This window comes from Lepidochelys kempii, chromosome 1 (genome assembly GCF_965140285.1).
Source record: "Lepidochelys kempii isolate rLepKem1 chromosome 1, rLepKem1.hap1, whole genome shotgun sequence".
Classification (NCBI taxonomy): Eukaryota; Metazoa; Chordata; order Testudines; family Cheloniidae; genus Lepidochelys; species Lepidochelys kempii.
This window is the reverse complement of record NC_136380.1, coordinates 217,938,101-217,958,853: the sequence shown is the minus strand read 5'-3', so window position 1 is coordinate 217,958,853 and position 20,753 is coordinate 217,938,101. Positions and strand designations below refer to the sequence as shown.

The following is a 20,753-nucleotide window of genomic DNA, read 5'->3' as shown; positions in this document are numbered from 1 at the left end:
CACATTATTTCCTTAGAAAAAACATTTTTCAAAATCTTAATGTGAATAGACATATTTTCCATGATACTTTATTAATAATAATAATAAATAAGAAGTAGTAGTTGTCTCCTTGGGACTTATACTGTCCCATTTACCATTGTACTGGTGCATGTGAATATAAAGTGAAACTAACCCATCAGGTTCAGTGTTGTTGTAGCCATGTTGGTCCTAGGATATGAGTCCTCTCCTCAAAGGAAACCTGCAAAGCATCTTCAAAAGATGAACCTGGGAAGGTAACTTTGTAACTCTGCTAGACACACAAAAACCATGGACATAACAGAAACACTGATTTTATGACTCATAACAATTTCTAACATACCTTGCTGCCTACTACCTTCCTTTGTCCTATGACTGCAGACATGTTAATTTCCCACTTCATTTTAAGTGGTCTCCTACAATGCTTGCCAAACCTTTATGTGTAACAGTTTGTCCCACCTTGTATTTAACTTGAACATTCTGGTTACCTTCCCCAGACCTCAGAAAGATCTCCATGTAGCTTGAAAGCTTGTCCCTTCCACCAACAGAAGTTGGTCCAATAAAAGATACTGCCTCACCCACCTTGTCTTGATCTAGTTCAGTAAGTCAAGTTGGTAAGTGAAGTGCAAAAAGCTAAATTGCTTACAATGTGAAATGTGAAAAAGGCTTCAAAATATTTAGAATCAGTGATGGAATTCATTTAAAAAAGAAAACCTGTCTGATTATACTTGTTATATAGAATATCAAAAAGTTTTATATAATAACAGGATACAAGGAGTTAATACAGCAACAAAAACAAACCCAACATGGTAAGCAAAAAGCTATTGAGATAGGAAGAGGTAAAGAGGCCATTATAAAATCCACTCTCCATATAACTATGTAAATGTTATGATACTTAGAATACCGTATGTGATAGACACCCTAGAAATACAGTGGAAAGGATATTGTGTGGTCTTCATGGAAGACAGAAGCGAAAGATACTTACTGGAAACTACCTATTCATTGGCTATGCAAAGCAAGGTCTAAGGCTATGTCTACGTTGCACTTTCGTCAGTAAAAGTTTTGTCGCTCAAGTGAGGGAAAAAAACACACCCCTGACCAACAAAAGTTTTACCGACGAAAAGCACTGGTGTGGACAGCGCTTTGTTGGTGGGAGATGCTCTCCTGCTGACAAAGCTACTGCCCCTTGTTGGGTGTGGTTTTGTTTTCTCTCCAGGAGAGCGCTCTCCTGCCTACAAAGAGCGGGTACATTGCATGCTTTACAGCGGCAAGGCTTTAGCAGCACAGCTGTGCCGCTGTAAGTTGCGCAATGTAGACCTAGCCTAACACTCAGCCTGATGGCATCCATGTTTCTGTCTGTCTTCCTCCCAGACAGAAAGAAAAGAAATGAGGGGGGGCACACCTTTGCCCCTGGCATAGAGGGAGGAGCTGATGAGGGTTACAGGGAGTCCCTGAAATAGAGAGGGTGGCACACAGGTAGTTTATGGGGACTAAAGGGCTACAAGGAGAACCTGGTATGTCCAATACACTCAGCCCTCAGAAGCAACAAAATGTATGACCCTTTAGTTATAATGAACACTTCGTAAATCTACAGCATACCTCACTGTATTTGGCTTCTAAATCAAGTACCTTAGAAGTAACTTGTAAAATGTGCAACCTGCCTTCTAAAATAGCTCTGTTATTAACTGGCAAGACAGACTGTTCTGCTGTTTGTCCCACCAGAATGTCTTAAAGTCCAAAAGAAGGTTCTTGTGGTTATAGCACACTGATATGGCAGAAATGTTACTTGGATGTGATTAAAATGCATAGAGTGAATAATACACCGTTGTCCCTTTTTTCTTCAGTAAGACTATCCCCTGTTCACTTTGCACTTAAATATTACGCTTGGTTAAATAGTAAGGGCAAAATCCTGTTTTCTTTACTTATCTGAGTAGTCCCATTAAAACCATCTGGAGTACTTACTATGTGGGAAGTAAGCATGATTTGACCCGAGGGCATTGCAGAGGGCACAAGAAACTAAGATCTAGATGCAAATTGGAAAGGTGTTTTGAGTAGAGAATTGTAAAGAGAGTTCCGGTCAGTGGAGTGATACACAAATGCTGTTCTAGATAGCAGGAGCTTTAGAGAAGAAGGCTCTTGTATTTAGAGTTAAGAAACTGAAATGCCAGAGAGCAGATTGTGATAGTCAAGGCAAGCAGAGTCAAAAGCATAGGTGAATGTTTCAGCAGCAGTGGAGTCAAGAGGGTTAAAATGGAACTTTCTCAGCCTTAGCACTCCCCATCTGTCCGTTGAGAGGAAGAAAATAGGAAACAACATACCCACCCTCCTCCCCTGTGGAAAAGGCTTTTTAGCCTTCACAAGATGGAGGAGAAAAACTGAGCAGTGGACCTGGGGATGGGCATGGTGTAGAAACCAGCACAGCTCCTGTCCATGGAGACAGATGGTCATTCTGGTTAAAAATGCTGCTATGTTTCTCGTGGTAAAATGACAATTTTTTACCCTGAGCGGTGAGTGAAACAGGAAAACCAAGAGGCGTGAGGAGGGCAGGTAATAGTCAGTCCCCTAACCAAAAACGTTCGTCAGTCTCATAACTAGGGCCCTACCAAATTCATGGTCCATTTTGGTCAGTTTCACTGTCATAGGATTTAAAAAATCTTAAATTTCATGATTTCAGATATTTAAATCTGAAATTTCACTGTGTTGTAACTGTAAGGGTCCTGGCTCAAAAGGAGATTGCAGGGAGGGTCGGAAGGTTATTGTAGGGGGGTCGCCGTATTGCCATCCTTATTTCTGTGCTGCTGCTGGCAGCGGTGCTGCCCTCAGAGCTGGGCCTGTGGAGAGCAGTGGCTGCTGGCTGAGAGCCCAGCTCTGAAGGCAGCGCCATAGCCAGCAGCAGCAGATAAATAAAGATGGCATGGTGTGGTATTACCACCCTTACTTCTGCACTGCTGCTGGTGGGGCACTGCCGTCATGGCTGGGCTTCTAGCCAGCAACCGCCGCTCTCCGACCATCCAGCTCTGAAGGCAGGTCAGAAGTAAGGGTGGCAATATCAGACCCGACCTCCCCTGCGCCCCCCCCCCATTTGGGTCAGGACTCCCAGTTTGTGAAACGCTGGTCTCCGTGAAATCTGTATAGTATAGGGTAAAAGTACACAAAAGACCAGATTTCATGGTCCATGACACGTTTTTCACAGCCAAGAATTTGGTAGGGTCCTACTCATAAGGCATCTCCAGCTGATCTTGGTAGTTGAATTGGGGAGGTAGGGGTATAGAAATGTGAGCCTTGCTCACAAAGGCAAGGCTTGAGGTAGCCATTTTAGGTGTTCAGCAAAGTTTTCTGAGATGCAAGAAAAGTGGGGATTAAATTAATGTTTTTTTCCATTTTTTTGCAAGTCAACGTCTATCCAGTCTGCTTTCCCCGTCCGATGCAGCACAGAGCAGAGTGCCCTGTGTTTGCTGCAACCCTGCACTGGTAAAGAGACCCAAGAAGGGAGTGGAATGGCTTGTATTTCTTTTCAGAGAGTCCAAGGGGGGGGGGGTGGAAGAGGAGGTGCATTAATGAAAAGGGGAGGGGCTTCAGCCTCCCCCACCCCTCCAGCCCTGCCAGCGTGGATTAGGCTGGGACAAAGAGTGGCATTTACGTTTTGCTGAGGCAGGGCATTGTCAGGGTATTTCTCCATTTTCCTTTTGTTCTCTTCAGAAACCCTCTTTTTTTCTTCTCCTCTACAGCATGTCAGAAAAAAACGCAGGGGCTGGGTGGGGTGCAGAGAGAGAGTGGGGAGTTTCTGATAGCAAATCAAAACTCTCTTTAATTGCATGACAAGAGATGCAAGTGTTGCCAAAGTATATAAGTGACAGAGAGGAACAGTATGGCGGAGGCTCAGTAGATTGAACACTTGCCCAGAAGAGGGCTTCGTAAAAAGATATTAGTGGGTTTCGTCCCCTATGTCTATTTTGTGGTATTGTCCATTTCTGATTTGGTGGCAAGTTGCTGCATAGGAAAGACAGAAATAGCATCACTAGAATATGCAGAGGTTTCTCTTTGCTGTAGCACTGTTCCTAAGAGCAAAGTGCCTGGGGGTGGGAGAGGGATGGTTTTGTCACTTCATTGCCCATTCCCAGTCTCTGGAATTTCTCTCCTGTAGGGAGCAGAGTGGGAAGGGGGAGGGGAACATAGCTGCGTTTTTGGTAAGCAGTAATTTTGCCTGTAAAATATAAGGCAGGTTCCATCCAGTCTGGTTCCAATCATGCACTCATTGATATTGCTGGGAGAGGATCAGACCTGCTGTTTAGTAAGGGAGGAAGAGAAACAGAAGGAGGGGGAAGTTGAAAGTGCTGCCTGCCTTGAATAACTGCATCCTTTGTGACTGGCTTTTTATAGCTTCCTGGTGTGGTTGTGTATATGTCTTACTAAAAGAATGGCTGGCTGCAGAAAGCCCTCTGCTGTTGAGAATTGAGATCGGGGAGGTGGGAGGATTAGACTGAACGGGTACCTAGCCAAAACCTACCTACCAGTGAATCTTAGTTCTCGGGTTTGACTAGACTACGATTAAAGGTGTTTTTCTTTTTTTTAACGTTAGCAAAAATGTTTAAAATAACGTATTTTCAAATGTCTGTAGAGCGAGCAAGTTGTATTTTAACATGTTAGCTGGTTGAGGGGAACTCCCAGGAGGGGTTTTAACACCTATTAAAATACAGCTTTCCTGGTCTACTCTAGAGTTTTAAAATATTTTAGCTAATGTTTTAAAAATACACCTTTTATACTAGTCTAGGCATACCCTTTCAAATACTGTCATTTAGACTCTCTTCTCCTCCCTGTGAACGCTCAGAGTCATTCCACAAAGGGAAAGAGGTAGTGGTTGGGTCCAGACTTTACTCAGTCTGCCTGCATATTTATACCATGCTCAGCATGATGGTAAGGGGGAGTTCTGTTTTAGGGCGCACTACAAAAATCTTTCTTTGAATTTGCAGAGCACGAATAGTACATAACTGCTACAGAAAATGGCAGCTGCTTTCTGACCTCCAAATATTTTTTTCATGATTTTTTTCTGTGGTCCTGTACTGTTATTTCATTTATAGATACACTGCATTTATGTAGCAATGTTAAATCCTTGGGTTAAACTAGGGCAGTATGAGATGGACCTATATTTTGTGGTTGGGCAGCAAACTAGAATCTAGTTGATAATAGATACTGTTTTATGGTAACATAAAAAGATTTGTGTAGTTATTGTTCCGAGGGATTTTTGTTCTGAGTCCATCATATGAATTCTTTGTATTATATGGTGGAGTCTTTGGAAAATTGTGTGGTAATTTGAGTTTGACAAGGAGAAGGATGCTATTATGGTTAAATTACTTGGACTGGGAGTTAGAAATCCTGGGTTCTGATCCTGCCCTTGCCACAAACTTGCTGCCACCTTGAGGAATTCATTCAGTTTCACCACGCAGGCTTCCTCCATTATTCACAAAGGAAGCATGGGGGGAAATTGAGCATATTGACTTCCCTCATGGGGGTGTTGTGAGGCTTAATTCATTAATGCCTGTAAAGCACTTCGATTCTTGGAAGGGAGGAGTTGTAGAAGTGCATATTATTCATATTCTTATTACATAGGTAAATAAATAAACAGGAAGTGCTGTGGAGCACAGCTCCATGAGCCCAGAAACCTAAAGCTTCAGCAGAGAGAGGGGAGTGGGTAGTACTGGTATATACATATACTAGCTTCACTTTTCAATGCCTTAATGCAGTTGTGGGGTAGAGGCCAAGATGGTTAGTGATGGCAGGATGGCTTTGGTGGGGGATGGGAAGACAGCTATGGCTCTGTCTATACCTTAAAGACTTCATTGCCATTTTTATAAGAATAGGATTTCCCCCAGTATCCTTGTGCAAAGTTTTTCTTCGTCACCACTTTGGTGTGGAATACTGTGTGTCAGTCAGTCTCCGCTCTCTCCAGGTATTGGCATTTTGCTGCTGTTGTGTGTTATGCACACAACTTGCAATATACTCTAGATGCTTTAGGAAGACACTCAAGATGAATTGCTTAAGTTTCTTCAGGGGAGTGAGAACACCATACGGCCCCATCCATCTGACAAACACAAGGATGATAGAACCCACACCAGCATTCTAATTACCTTCCCTGCCCATCTGTGGGGCAGCATATGGGAGCAGTAGCCCAACATCACAATCTGTTGTAGGAGGCTTTGTGCCCCTCCCTGAATGCCAGAAATGTTTGTCTTCCATGTGGCAGATTCCAAGGCTTTGTCAGTGGGAGAGCTGGGAAGAGAGAGAGCGGTTGCAGTTTGACTCTGATAGACATTTTACACACATTTCTCTCATGAAATATTTCTGCAGGAATGTAATACTGGTGAAAGGTGCTGGATTATCAGCCCCAGAGATTGAAATCTTCTATACACAGGACAGGTAACACACAGGCATCAGTGGTTAAACTTCTCCCTCAGGGCACATAGCCTCTACTGCTCCTCACCCCCTGAGCTGGAGGGACCTTCCTTAAGGTCAAGAGGGGAGTTTTGGTCTCCATGCCCTATTTAGTTCTTGGCATGTCTACTAAGACTGCCAATTGGTGGTGGTGGTTTTTGTGATGCCTGCTTGAATTTCTGATTGTATATTCTGATGGAGACTGATTTTCTGTGGTTTATTTCTCTAGGCATTGTGAAGCGGCAAGAGATCCTTCTTTCCCCTTTACGGGAATACTTTTTCTCACTCCGTTACTCTCGATGATGAAGGGATGAGAGAACAGAACTGCATAAGTGTGGGACGACAGACAGAGTTTGAGATGAGATGATAGCAGCCACAGTGATGCTGCCTTTGTTACGTGGAAAAACTAAATTAAAGTGTTGTGAATTGTAACTCACAGAAGTTTGAGGTTCTTTTCAGTAGTTGTTTCTCTGTAAACGTATTCCTCTGTCTTGTGATTAATTTCTCAAAGTGTCAGCTGACATCAGAAATGTGATGACCTCACAGCACTGGTACAGTGAAGACCTGTCACTAACTCTAAGATATTTTAAAGATACAGGATGGAGAATTTGTATTTCCCCAGCATGTTTCATTCTGAAAGATGCCAAAACGCTTTATGGAGTGGGCATGGTGTAGAGTTGTGATGAATTTACTTTCCCAAGTGCTTTAGAAACTAAACATCAGGTCTTCAGTTTTATCAGATCTCCGCTATAAATCCAGATAATAAGACAAGTGACTTAAAAGAAACCAAAAACCAAAACAAAATGTTTATTCCAGCAGAGTTTTAAAAGAAAAATCAATAAAACCATAATACAAAACATATTGTAATGACCTACGGCAGAGTGTGTGCACCAGTCAGAAATGCTCAGCTGTGTGTCATAGGTCATGTATTGCTGACACCAAATGGAAATGCTTTAAGTGGTTAGATTGTGCTTTTGGAGTAGGAGGGTCTGAGTTTTACCCCAACTGTTGCTATGAAGTTCCAAGGGGCCACAGTGAAATACTTATAACAGTGATGTCCTAGGTAGCCATATACTTATTACAATATCTATTTCATGTGATAGTTAGGAATGTGTGTTAAAAAAGAACCTGAGATGCAGAACGTGCATATTCTGGACATTTCACCATGGTAGGGAACTGCAAGATATTAATAAAATACAATATATAAGAAAAGTAAATTTTGACTAATGCTAACTTTATAATTTGCCTTTGGAAAGTTTTAGGTGTGTGTGATATAAAGATTGAAACAAATTTACAAGAAATCTAAATTGACACAAGTCAATGAACTCTTTCCTTCTGGTAGAAGCCAAGAACTTCAGTTTCACATCCCTCTTTAAGAGCCAGGGCAAAGACTGCAGAAGGCTTTGCGAAGTACTATAAGGATTGACAAAATTCAACATTATACCCCTTTGTTGAGATCTTCTGGACATGCAAAACTAGAGCCAAACTCAAGTGCCATAGCTGATGGCAGCTGTCCTAGGATGTTACGAGACGGAGAGAGGCAGTGTCTGTCCAGGACCTAAAGCACAAAAAGGGCTTTTTAGGTTAAAACTAACTACTTGCATCTGACCAGGTTGGAAGCTGGTGCAGTTTAGGGAGTACCAATGTAATATATTTCATGCAACTAAGCACTACTAAGTAAGCAGGTAAAATGCAGTGTTAAAGTAGTTAGTTTCAAAGTACAATTCAGGCTGAGGCCAAGAACTTAACAGGACTCAATAAAGGATTAGGCCTTACGTGAATAAGAACATCTACAGTTGTTTTAGATAGAATACACATATCTAAAGGAGCCACTGAATGCATCCGATGAAGGCTCACGAAAGCTTATGCTCAAATAAATTTGTTAATCTCTAAGGTGCCACAAGTCCTCCTTTTTATATCTAAAGGATATAAACTCTAATGGTTCTGGGCATAAGCGATCCCTAAGTGCCTGGGTTTAAGAACAAATTTTCCTTAGGTATATTACTCCATAATAGCCCATTCTGAGGGTTTTACTCCCTCTGAAGCATTTGGTCCTAGCTACTTCTGACAGTACACAGGATGTGGTAGACCACTGATCTGCCCTGGTATGTCAGTTCAACTGTAGCCCTACATATGAAGCACCTTACACAAGTTCAATCTGGGGATCACCAAGGCACACCGAACTGTGTGATGAGGTCCACATGTTGAAAGGAATTGTTGCAAGTTCCCTAGTCAAGTATAGATGGGAGGTGGAGGCAGACTGCTGCCATCTCGACTGTCAGAAGCCTACTAGGTCCAAATGTGTGCGTGATTTGATAGAAATGATCGTACTGAAATACTTTTGCAGAGCTTTGTTATGGGCTGAGTAACAGTACATAAAAATGCACTGAAGTGGGAGCTGACTGCATTGCCCCAGCAATTTGATCAGCTGCCCGAAACAAAATCCCAAGTGGCTGAAACTGGCTAACTAGTAAGTCACCATTCTATGTGAATTCTTTCACTTCTTTCTATACTGCAAACTGGTCCACAATTCTCTTTCCACAGGATCCTTTGTGTTGAAATTTGAAAAAGACAGTGGTCCCTCGGGTCTGTGTTTTCCAGGGGTCTGCGTTTGATCAGCATTTAGGTCACTTGACTGTTTTGTGTATAATCTGGGGTTGCTTTACACGGTTGTGGTTATGAGCTGTTGTGATTTCATACAGCTTGTTGACTTCTTCCGGATGAGGTTTGTACCATGGAAAAGTACCATCCTATTACTCCATGCATGATGAGCAGCATGGTCTGAAGGAAGGGGTATCCAGCAAGGAACCAAGACATTTAAGCTCTATTCCTACCTCTGCCACTGATTTGCTGTGTGATCTCAAGCAAATTGTTTAATACCTTCATGCTTCAGTTTCCCCTTGTGTAAAATCGGGGTAATTACTAAGGCTGTTGATTGATCGCAATTAATTCACACGATTAACTAAAAAAAAATCACAATTAAAAAAATTAATCACAATCGCACTGTTAAACAATAGCATACCAATTGAAATTTATTAAATATTTCTGGATGTTTTTCTTCATTTTCAAATATATCAATTTCAATGACAACACAGAATACAAAGTGTACAGTGGTCACTTTATATTTTTTATGACAAATATTTGCAGTGTAAACATTATAAAAGAAATAATATTTTTCAGTCCACCTCCTACAGGTACTGTAGTGCAATCTCTTTATCAAGAAAATGCAACTTTTCTTTACATAACTGCATTCAGACAAAACAGTGTAAAACTCTAGCGTCTACAAATCCACTCAGTCCTACTTCTTGTTCAGACGATCTCTAAGAGAAACACCTTTTTGTTTTACGTTTACAGGTGATAATGTTGCCCACTACTTAATTACAACATCACCTGAAAGTGAGCACAGGCATTTGCATGGCACTGTTGTAGCTGACATTGCAAGATATTTACATTCCAGATGCACTAAAGATTCATATGCCTCTTCCTGCTTTGGCCATCGTTCCAGAGGACATGCTTCCATGCTGATGATGCTCATTCAAAAAATAATGCATTAATTAAATTAGTGACTGAACTCCTTGGGAGAGAATTGTATGTCTCCTCCTCTGTTTTATCCGCATTCTGCGATATATTTCATATTGTAGAAGGCTTGGATGATGACCCAGCACACATTCGTTTTAAGAACACTTTCACAGCGAATTTGACAAAATGCAAAGAAGATACCAATGTGAAATTTCTAAAGATAGCTACAGCGCTCGACCCAAGGTTTAAGAATTTGATGCGTCTTCCAGAATCTGAGAGGGATGAGGCATGGGGCATGCTTTCAGAAGTCTTAAAAGAGCAACACTCTGATGCAGAAACTACAGAACCTGAACCACCAAAAAAAAAATGAACCTTCTGCTGGTGGCATCTGACTGAGATGATGAAAATGAACATGCGTTGGTCTGCACTGCTTTGGATAGTTATCAAGCAGAACCTGTCATCAGCATGGACACACATCCTCTGGAATAGTGGTTGAAGCAGCAAGGGACATACGAATCTTTAGCCTATCTGGCATGTAAATATCCTAGGATGCCAGCTACAACAGTGCCATGCAAATACCTGTTCTTTCTTTCAAGTGACATTGTAAACAAGAAGCAGGCAATATTACCTTCTGCAAATGTAAACAAACTTGTTTTCTGAGTGGTTGGCTGAACAAGGACTTGCAGGTTCTAAAGTTTTACAGTTTTATTTTTGAATGCAGGTTTTTATTGTACATAATTCTACATTTGTAAGTTCCACTTTTATGATAAAGAGATTGCACTACAGTACTTGTAGTAGGTGAGTTGAAAAATACTATTTTGTTCTTTACAGTGCAAATATTTGTAATCAAAATAAATATAATTGTAACTGAAATCAATATATTTGAAAATTTAGAAAACATACAAAAATATTTAAATAAATGGTATTCTATTTAACAGCACGATTAATTGCGTGATTAATCGTGATTAATTTTTTTAATCATTTGACAGCTCTAGTAATTACACTTGACAACCCATGTGAAGTACTTTAAGATCTGTGGATCACTCATTCTGTCCCCGAAATAGGCTGTTTCATTCGCTGATCATAAATATTGAATGTCCATCCACAGGATTTTGCACTATCAGGGCATTACTCAACTAAACAATTAAAAAAATTATTAGCAGATTTGTGCACAAATAGAATCAGCATTAAATTATATACAGTAGTGCTATCAATATGCTTGGGCCTTTGACACTGATAGCATCATGTTTCTCTGTGTTTAAGACTACAACTGCCCTGCTTTGGTCACACAAGGTTAACATGTACTAGCTAACGTGTGGGAAGAATATAATGTTTTTCTAGTGAAGACGAGGTCCTGGAGAAAAATATCATAGGGTCTCTGAGTGAAGGGCTGTGTTTTATGATTCATCCAACGATGGCTGCTGCAATTGTACAGTGCCCCTAGTGCCAGGATTACCACTTAACACAGAATTGGGGAAGAATGCCCCTTACTAAATCAGTAACCCACTTCATTATGTGGCTATCTCTTAGATCAATGATTTTCAACTTGTGGTCTAAGATTTCCAAAGGGTCTGCTTTTCTATCTGAATTTTTTTAGGGGTATGCAAATGAAAAAAGGTTGAAAACTACTGCCTTAGTTATGCCCTCCAAGTACTGACCAGTTTCAACTCCACTCAGTGAATGAACTTTTTGGGAGGAGGGAAGAGACTCTTTTCTCTCATGTTTGCCTTGAGGTGATGAGTCAGGATGTACTAGTTAATGTGTACGTTATTCCCTGGTAACCAGAAACTTCATGTTTAAACTCTGTACCATTCACTTTTTTTAAACATCATCTTAATAAGGAGATCTGTGGATCACTCTGTCCCTAAAATAGGCTGTTTCATTTGCTGATTATATATATGTTGAATGTCCATCCACAGGATTTTGCACTATCAGGGCATTACACAACTAAACAATTTAAAAAAAAATTATTAGCAGATTTGTGCACAAATTTGTACATGTAGTGAAATCTGTAGCCAGCTCCCTAACTTAACCAAAAGACCTTTTGCAATACATGTCAAGATGATTTTTTCCCTTGAGACAGTGACTTCTGCACACACCTTCACTATGACAATCACACCCACCTGCTGTAGAACTTTGATTTCCGGGCTTATTTGTGCCTCTTATTCTTGGTCTTTGTATGTTAATTAAATGTCAGTGGAAGCTAGGAATGGGATTAATATTATGCAGAGTCTCTATACCAGTATCAGCAATCTGCAGCTATTTTGTGTTGGAACATTTACCTAAAACAACACCCTCAAATACCAGTATCAAGAATGGCTGCCCCCATAGCATAGTGGCTTTGCAGCTTCCTTGGAATTTCTCTGGGACTTCCCCCATTCTTTACCAGCTCCTACCCACTAGCCTTACTTGCTCTCTGCAATCTTGTTTTAGCTGCCTGCTTCCCCACCCTTTCCAAATCACAGGGGCTTATTCATATTTGTTATTCAGTGGCTATTGACAGCCACTCTTTGATATTCAAATGAATCCCCCAAAAGGCCTATTGTCCTTTTTCTAGTGAAAACCAGGTTTGTTATTTAGACATTAAGCATTCCCTTGTTGGAATGTGAAGCCCGAATACAGCAGCAGTGAGCAGCTAGTAAAGTGAAATGGAGCTGTCTAGGTCCACTGCCAAAATGGAGTGAGCTGAAGTAAGGGAGGTCAGAACACTGCATCAATGCTGAGAAAAGTGAGAGAGACCATGACTTCATAAGAGGTAGAGATTCCCTTGTGATCTCTCCACCCTTTCCTTGCTACTTGGTTCTCAAATTTTCATTCTGCCAACTCCCACAAGGAACTGGTCAGCTGTGGTTCAAGGGCCACTCAGCTACACTGGGTTAGGATAAATGGGTGTCATCTGCCCCATCTTACTTGTGTTCCTTTGTGTTCTTCCCTTGGTTGGTGAGGGAACTACACACTGTGGCCCATGAGAAGCCCTGGTATAAACAGTTCTTCTCTGAGTGCTTGTTCACGTCCATTCCACATTAGGTGCACGCGTGCCGGAAACTTTTTGGCTTGCGCCACGTGCCACAAACCTATGCCAGTTAGTGACCCCCACGACTCGTGTCTACGTTGCCATCAGACTGAGCGGTATAGGATTTGCAAGGCGTTTAAGCCAAGAACAAGGAAAGAAAGAGACTTTTGTTTAAAGCAGCTGTTGATGGAGGCCTCATTGCAGCCACCAGGCCCAGAGTACCCGATGCCGGCTCAGGCTTCCTCGGTGAGTAGTGCCCCGGAGCCATCGAGAGACCCGGCACCGGCTAAGCACCGTAAACTGTCGGCCTCGGAGCGCCAGGCTAGGCCCTGGCACTGATCGTCCTCCCCAGTGCGGCCCCCGGCGCAGCCGAAAGGAAGGTGTGGTCATTCCCCGCACAGGAGGCTGGCACCTCCCAAGGCACCGAGAAGAGCGGGAAGTCCATGGTACCGGCGCCGACACCAGTGGTCCCAGCAGCACAAGCCCCACCGAGCCTAGACTTAAGTGAGCTCAGTGCAGACAGTGGGCTTGAAGGCCTAAAGGATCAGCCCTCCATGCCTGGCACCTTTGAGGCTGCAAAGGACCTCATTGAGCTGTTGACGGCAAGCCCCCTCCCGTATTGGAAGAACCCTCTGGCATCCATGCCATGGGTGCCGTCGAGGGGTAAGCCGGCAATGGTGTGCCGCTCGAGGACACCGTCCTGGCACCGCTCCTGGAGTTGGTCCCGGTCAAGCTCCGACTCCGCGGACTCACAGTTACCAGCAGCCCAGAAGGAGGTTGCGGCACCAGGAGCGGGTCGGCGTGAGGAAGCACCGGAAAGGGCACACTGCTCTCCGGCACCACCCAAAGACTGGCACCGGGAGGAGTCGAGATGGCCCTCATCTGCAGGAGCCCTCTGACAGTCCCGGTCCAGGGAATGCCGGCACCGGTCCCAGGGATACCAGTACCGCTCAGCCAGGAGCCGCTCGTTCTCCCGCCAGCGCAGATCATTGGCGTCACCGCAGTCCGGCGCCAACACTGGCTGCTATAGCTACCCGGACCGGGCCCCAGACAGCAGGGACCCTCATGTGCGCTGGCAATGCCAATGGGGGACGCCAGGCCATTGGCCTTTCTGGACTCCTAGGCCTATCAGGAGCGCCAAGGGGCCTCGTCCAGGGCAAGTTACTCGGTGCAGTGATCCTGGTCCCCGCACCGATGCAAGACGGTGCCAGAGGCTACAGCATCCAGGCCTCCAGCATCCCCCCAGGATAAACCAGAGAGATCGAGACCGAGTCCAGTGCCGTCCCATGGACTCCCGCCCCGGCCCGAGCCAGAGGCCCCTCCCATGGGAGAAGGGGAGCAGGAGGACCAGCCAGAGGGGGTCGAGCAGCAGCTAACTTCATCGTCACCCCTGGATGAGGCGGTGGCGGGTACAGCGGTGTCCGGCCCTCCACCATAGAGCCCACCAGGAGTTGCTGCGCAGAGTTGTCCAGAACTTGGGGCTGCAGGGCAATGAGACGGTTGAGCAGAAGGACCCCATGGTGGACATTTTGAGCCCCGAAGGTCTGTCCAGAATAGCGCTCCCACTCATTAAGACTATCCAGTCCAATTATAAGACCATACGGCAGACCCCGGCCTCCAGCGCTCCAATGGCCAAAGGAGTGGAGCATAAATACTTTGCCCCATCTAAGGGCTATGAGTTCCTGTTCTGCCACCCGAGTCCATGCTCCCTGGGGAGCGATACTTCAGTGGTTTGAGCATTGGCCTGCTAAACCCAGGGTTGTGAGCTCAATCCTTGAGGAGGCCATTTAGGGTTCTGGGGCAAAAATTGGGGATTGGTCCTGCTTTGAGCAGGGGGTTGGACTAGATGACCTCCTGAGGTCCCTTTCAATCCTGATATTCTATGATTCCCTAGTGGTCTCAGCAGTAAACAAAAGGGAGCACCATGGAAAGCAGGCCCCAGCCCCTAAGGCCAAGGAGGTGAAATTCCTGGACCTTTTTGGCAGAAAGGGGTACTCATCTGGGGGCCTTCAGTTGAGGATTGCGAACCAGCAGGCCATCCTCAACAGGCATTATTTCAACTCCTGGGCGGTGGTGGGGAAGTTTTAAGGACAACCTCCCGCAAAGTTCCCAACAGGAGTTCACAGCCCTGGTGGACGAGGGCAAGGCAATAGCCAAGACCTCTCTCCAGGCCTCCCTGGATTCGGCAGACGCGATGGCCAGACCAATTGCGTCAAGGGTGGTCATGAGGCACTCGGCGTGGCTCCAGGAGTCAGGCCTGCCGCCCGAGGTCCAGAATACATTCCAGGACCTCCCCTTCAAAGGGTCCGGGCTCTTCTCAGACCAGACAGACACGAAGCTGCACAGCCTTAAGGACTCGCAAGCTACACTTAAGTCACTGGGTGTGCACACCCCGGCAACCCAGGGGAAACCCTTTAAGCCGCAGCCTCCCCCTCAATGCCAGTAACAGCCTTGCCATAGGCATGAGCCTTACCATAGGTGAGGTAGGGATAACAGGCGACAGCACAACACAGCAGTAACAATAATGTGCTGGGCCAGAACCAAGGCCAGCACAAACCCCAGCTGGGCACTAAGCCAGGCTTTTGAAGGTGCGCTTGAGGACAGCATACCGGACCAATCACTGGATCCGTCCCTTTGTTTCCTGAACCGCCTGTCCCGTTTCTCCTGTGCATGGTCCAACATTACATCAGACCGTTGGGTCTTACATACGGTGCGGAATGGGTACTCGCTGCAGTTTGCCTCCCTTCTCCCCTCCCACCATCCTTCCTCATCCCTCTTCAGGGACCCCTCTCACGAGCATCTCCTAGAGAAGGAAGTCCGCTCACTGCTAGAGGCGGGGCGCTAGAGGAGGTGCCGCACAGCCTAAGGGGGAAAGGGTTCTACTCCCGGTACTTCCTCATCCCCAAGGCCAAAGGGAGCCTTTGCCCAGTCCTAGACCTGTGCGGGCTCAACAAGTTCCTGGTCAAGGCCCGGTTCTGCATGGTCTCTCTGGGCACCATCATCCCTTCCCTGAATCCGGGGGACTGGTACGCTGCCCTCGACATGAAGGACGCGTACTTTGATATGGTCATCCATCCAGCACATCGGCAGTTCCTATGCTTCACTGTGGGCCAAGAACATTACCAGTTTGCGGTTCTCCCATTTGGTCCAGCTGTGGCCCCACGGGTGTTCACGAAGTGCATGGCGGTGGTGGTGGCCTTCTCACGGAGGCAGAGAATCCGGGTGTACCCGTACCTCAACGACTGGCTCCTGGTGGGCCGATCCAAGGCGGAAGTGCGGGGCCATGTGGAGGTGGCCCTGAGATTGTTCTGCGAGCTGGGGCTCCTGGTCAACGTCCCCAAGTCCACGCTCATACTCACACAGAGAGTGGAATTCATAGGGGCAGTCCTGGACACGGTGCAGGCCAGAGCAAGCCTTCCAGTATCCCAATTCCAGGCTATCCAGCAAGTGGTCACCTCCCTGCACCAGTCTCCAATGACAACAGCCAGGTGCTGCCTGTGGCTGCTGGGTCACATGGTGGCATACACGCACGTGGTCAGGCATGCCAGACTGAGACTCAGGACTCTGCAGGCGTGGCTCGCTCGGGACCCCCTGGACTTGGTAGTGACAGCCCCAAGGGACATGCTGGACTCCCTGCTGTGGTGGCAGTCCCAGCCTGTGGTTTGTGAAGGCATCCCCTTCGCCACCCCACAGCCGGACCTGATGCTGGTGACGGAGGCGTCAGATCACGGAGGGGTGGCTCACCTGGGGGACCTCATGACACAGGGGCTGTGGTCCGGAGCAGAGCGGTCGCTCTATGTCAGTGTGAAGGAGCTCAGGGCGGTTCGTCTTGCCTGCCAGACCTTTCACGCCACTCTGAGTGGTCACAGCATGACAGTTCTGACAAACAAAACTACTCCCATGTTTTATATAAACAAACAGGGTGGGGCCCATTCCTTGCCACTCTGTCACAAGGCTCTCCTCTGGGACCTTTGCATAGCCCATGCAATTCATCTCGAGGCGTCTTATCTCCAGGGGGTACGAAATGGGCTGGTGGACTCCCTCAGCAGGTCGTACCGCATGCAGGAGTGGACGCTCAGGGCAGACGTTGTGCTTTCGCTCTTCCGCAGGTGGGGGTTTCCCCGGGTAGACCTGTTTGCCACCAGGGCCAACGCCCAGTGCCTGCGGTTCTGCTCGTTCCAGGGCTGCAGCCCAGGCTCTCTCGCGGACGTGTTTGCAATCCCGTGGAGAGGACGCTTGATGTATGCCTTCCCCCCATTCCTCTTGGTACACAAGGTCCTACTCAAGGTGCGCAGGGACAGGGCGGCGGTGATCCTCATCACCCCAGCCTGCGCCCACCAGCACTGGTATACATCGCTCCTAGAGCTGTTGGTGGAGGCCCCAGTAGTCATGCCCCTTCACAAGGACCTCATTACGCAGGACGACGGGCGGCTTCTCCACCCCGACCTACAGTCATTGCACCTGACGGCGTGGAGGCTCTGTGGCTAAACGCCCTGTGCTTCCTTCCCGTGCAGCAGATTCTGCTTGGCAGTAGAAAGTCCTCTACCAGAGCAACCTATATGGCCAAGTGGAAAAGTTTCTCATGTTGTTGTGAACCCCATCGGGTGTGGCCGTGCCAGGCCCTGGTGCAGGCCATTTTGGAGTATCTCCTGCACCTCAAGCAGCAAGGGCTAGCCCCATCCTCAGTCAGAGTGCACCTGGTGGCCATCTACGTCTTCCATCTGGGGTTCTCAGCAGGGCTCGGTGTTTTCCCACCCAATGGTGGGACAGTTCCTTAAAGGGTTGGAGAGGGTGTTTCCGTACTCCCGTCCCCCAGTCCCTCCATGGAACCTTAACCTGGTTCTCTCTAAACTCACGGGGCCCCCTTTTGAGCCCCTCACTTCCTATTCTCTCCTCCACCTTTCCTGGAAGGTGGCATTTCTGGTTGCCATTACATCAGCCAGAAGGGTGTCCGAACTGAGGGCCCTCACCTCTGAGCCACCGTATACAGTATTTCACAAGGACAAAGTGCAGCTCCGTCCGCACCCCAAGTTCCTCCCTAAGGTAGTCTCCCAATTCCATTTGGGCCAGGGCATTTGTCTGCTGGTGTTCTTCCCGAAACCCCATACTGACCCGAGTCACCGCAGCTTGCACACCCTGGATGTGTGTCGAGCGCTGGTGTTCTATTTGGAGCGCGCCAAGCCCTTTCGCAAATCCGCACAGTGTTTGTGGCTGTAGCCGAGAGAATGAAAGGCCTCCCGGTGTCGGTGCAGCAGATTTAGTCTTGGATTACAAGCTGCATCCAGGCGTGCTATGAGCTCACAGGTGTTCCGGCCCTGGTGGTCATGGCCTATTCGACCAAGGCGCAAGCGACTTCCACGGCATTCCTGGCACAGGTCCCGATCCAGGAGATCTGCAGAGCAGCCACCTGATCCTTGGTGCACACCTTCATGACCCACTATGCGGTCAACCAGCAGGCCAGAGAGGACGCGGCAGTTGGCAGAGCGGTCCTCCAAGCAGTTGTTCCATGACTCCTACCCTCCTCCAGAGGTAAGCTTGTAATTCACCTAATATGGAGTGGACGTGAACAAGCACTCGAAGAAAAAGCGATGACTTACTTTCTCCTAACTTGTTCTTCGAGACGTCCATTCCACCACCCACCTTCCTACCTCTCTGTCAGAGTCGCTGGCAAGAAGGAACTGGAGGGGGTCGGGCCGGCAGGGGTATATATGCACGGTGCGGTGGCGTCACGCGGGGTGCCCCGACGGGAGCTGCTAAGGGAAAAAGGTTCCGACGCTCGTGCACGCAGTGCGCGCACACCTAATGTGGAATGGATGTGAACAACACATCTCGAAGAACAACAGTTACGAGAAAGTAAGTAACCGTTTTTTCTGCTGCACTCCTGAATCTGCACAGCACATTCCCCTTCAGTGGAGCCCTTGTTATAAACAAAACTTCTTAGTGTAATGGAGTGGAGTGGGTGATCTTGTTAGCACAAGCTTTGGAAAAACCTCTTGATTTGGCTGGCCTGCATTCCCAGCTGTGTATGAGATAAGCAGACAGTTGTGCTTTGACCACTGCCCTTTGTTTCTCTGGATCACTTTTCCTTCAGCTCCTTTTGCTCTGTCACCTTGCCTGCTTCTCTGGGTCATTTCCCCTCCTCCCCCCAACACCTTGGCTGCCCTATTTTTGGATTGTTTTGATAGCAACCGTGAGGCAGTATTGTCTGTTAGTTAGAACAGGGATTATGGAGTCAGAACAGCGGTGTTGTCTTTCATGATCTGCAGCTGCCTTATGAGATCTTGGTCAAGTTCCTTAACACCCTGCCTTTGTTTTCCTCTGCTGTAATGTGGGGATAATACCCACCTTGTGGGTGTCTAGTTGATCATATTGGGCTGTGAAAGGTGCTAAGCAGAACTTTCTTCAGGAGAAGCAATTATGGCCATTCCCTACTTTGTTCCACTGCTGTTGCTCTTTGATGCAGTTCAGTTTTTTACAACTAATTTTTCTGCTGGGTTTGTTTTCTTGCAGTGCTCTGAAACAGCTTTGACCAAGAGAGATGCCTGCTGCCAGTTTTTCCCCACTCTCCCTTCGGTGATGTTAGTTGCTATAATAGCAACCCTAACAGGGCGGTCTGTTGCAAGGAAAAAGCAATGGTCCTGTGTTTAAGGCATAGGCCTGGGAGATTTGAACCAAACCTCTCAGCCCTTTGGAGGGTTTGCTTGTTAATATTCTAGAGAAGAAATCAGATGCGTGTTTAGGAAAGGCCTGGTGGTCTAGTGGCTAGATGGGAGTGCGACAAGACTTGGATCAGTGTGTTCTTTTCCTGGCCCTGCCATTGACTTACTGTGTGAGCTGAGGCAACTCACATGACATCCTGTGCCCCAGTCTTATGGATGGAGAAACTATGGATGTGCCCCTCCTAGGGTTCTGTGACCCTAAACTCCCCAGTGTTTGTGAAGCACTTTGCTATCTGTGAGTGGAAACCAAGGGAGAGAGACAAAGTGGTATTTTAAATGCAGGTTAGGGCTGAGTCCTATGAGGAGCCCTGACTGCCACACACACAGTGAGATCAATCACTTTTTCTGTTCCTGAACTCCCTGCCCTTGCTGATGTTTGCACTGAATGGGCATAGCTGCAAGAAGAAGACCTGCCACTACACCTGCCCCTGGTGCACAGCTGGTTAAGGGGAATGACTGTCATTAGTCTCTGGTGGTCTTAATCCAGCCCTGAGCAGAGCTGGGCTCTGTATTACTGATCTCACTCTTCCAAATGGCTTGAATTTATTCCCTGCCAGCCTCCTCAAAGAAGCCATGTTAATTTGACCTTTAGTAGCACCTTTGAGCTGAGGGTCTCTAAAGTAATGAAGTCACTCACACTCTCTGACCTTGGAAGGTAGGTCAGCATTACCCCTATAACGGTTCCTGGTGGCACCCAGGGTTGTGAGGCACCTTACTACCACCTGCCTATAGTGGGAGGAAGACTTGTCTGTGCCTGCCATGGGTCAGCTCCCAACTCCACCAGCCACGAGCACTCCGCTCTTGTTATCATGGGCCCCACTGTTACTCTACAGGTTAGCGATGGGCACGCACCAACACACAAGCCCTTTGAATGTTTCCCTGTAGTGCCCAGCCCCGATCTCCTCCTAGACGCTCCGTATTCACTGATTTGCTGCTTCCAAAGGAACAGTACCCCCCAGCTCTCCAATTACGCCTCAGATCACCGCTCTCCTTAACATGCAGCACTTGGATACCTTTACAGTGAAATCAAGTATGAGCTCATTTAACAAAGAGATTCA

At 46.7% G+C, this 20,753-nt stretch overlaps 1 long non-coding RNA gene across 1 annotated transcript; it reads left to right on the top strand.

The window, feature by feature from the left end:
• The first annotated feature begins 3,492 nt into the window (after positions 1–3,492).
• Positions 3,493–6,876, top strand: LOC144929498 (uncharacterized). Its single transcript, XR_013634754.1, has 2 exons — positions 3,493–6,429; positions 6,674–6,876. It is a non-coding gene; the product is annotated as an uncharacterized LOC144929498 (long non-coding RNA).
• Positions 6,877–20,753: the final 13,877 nt, after the last annotated feature.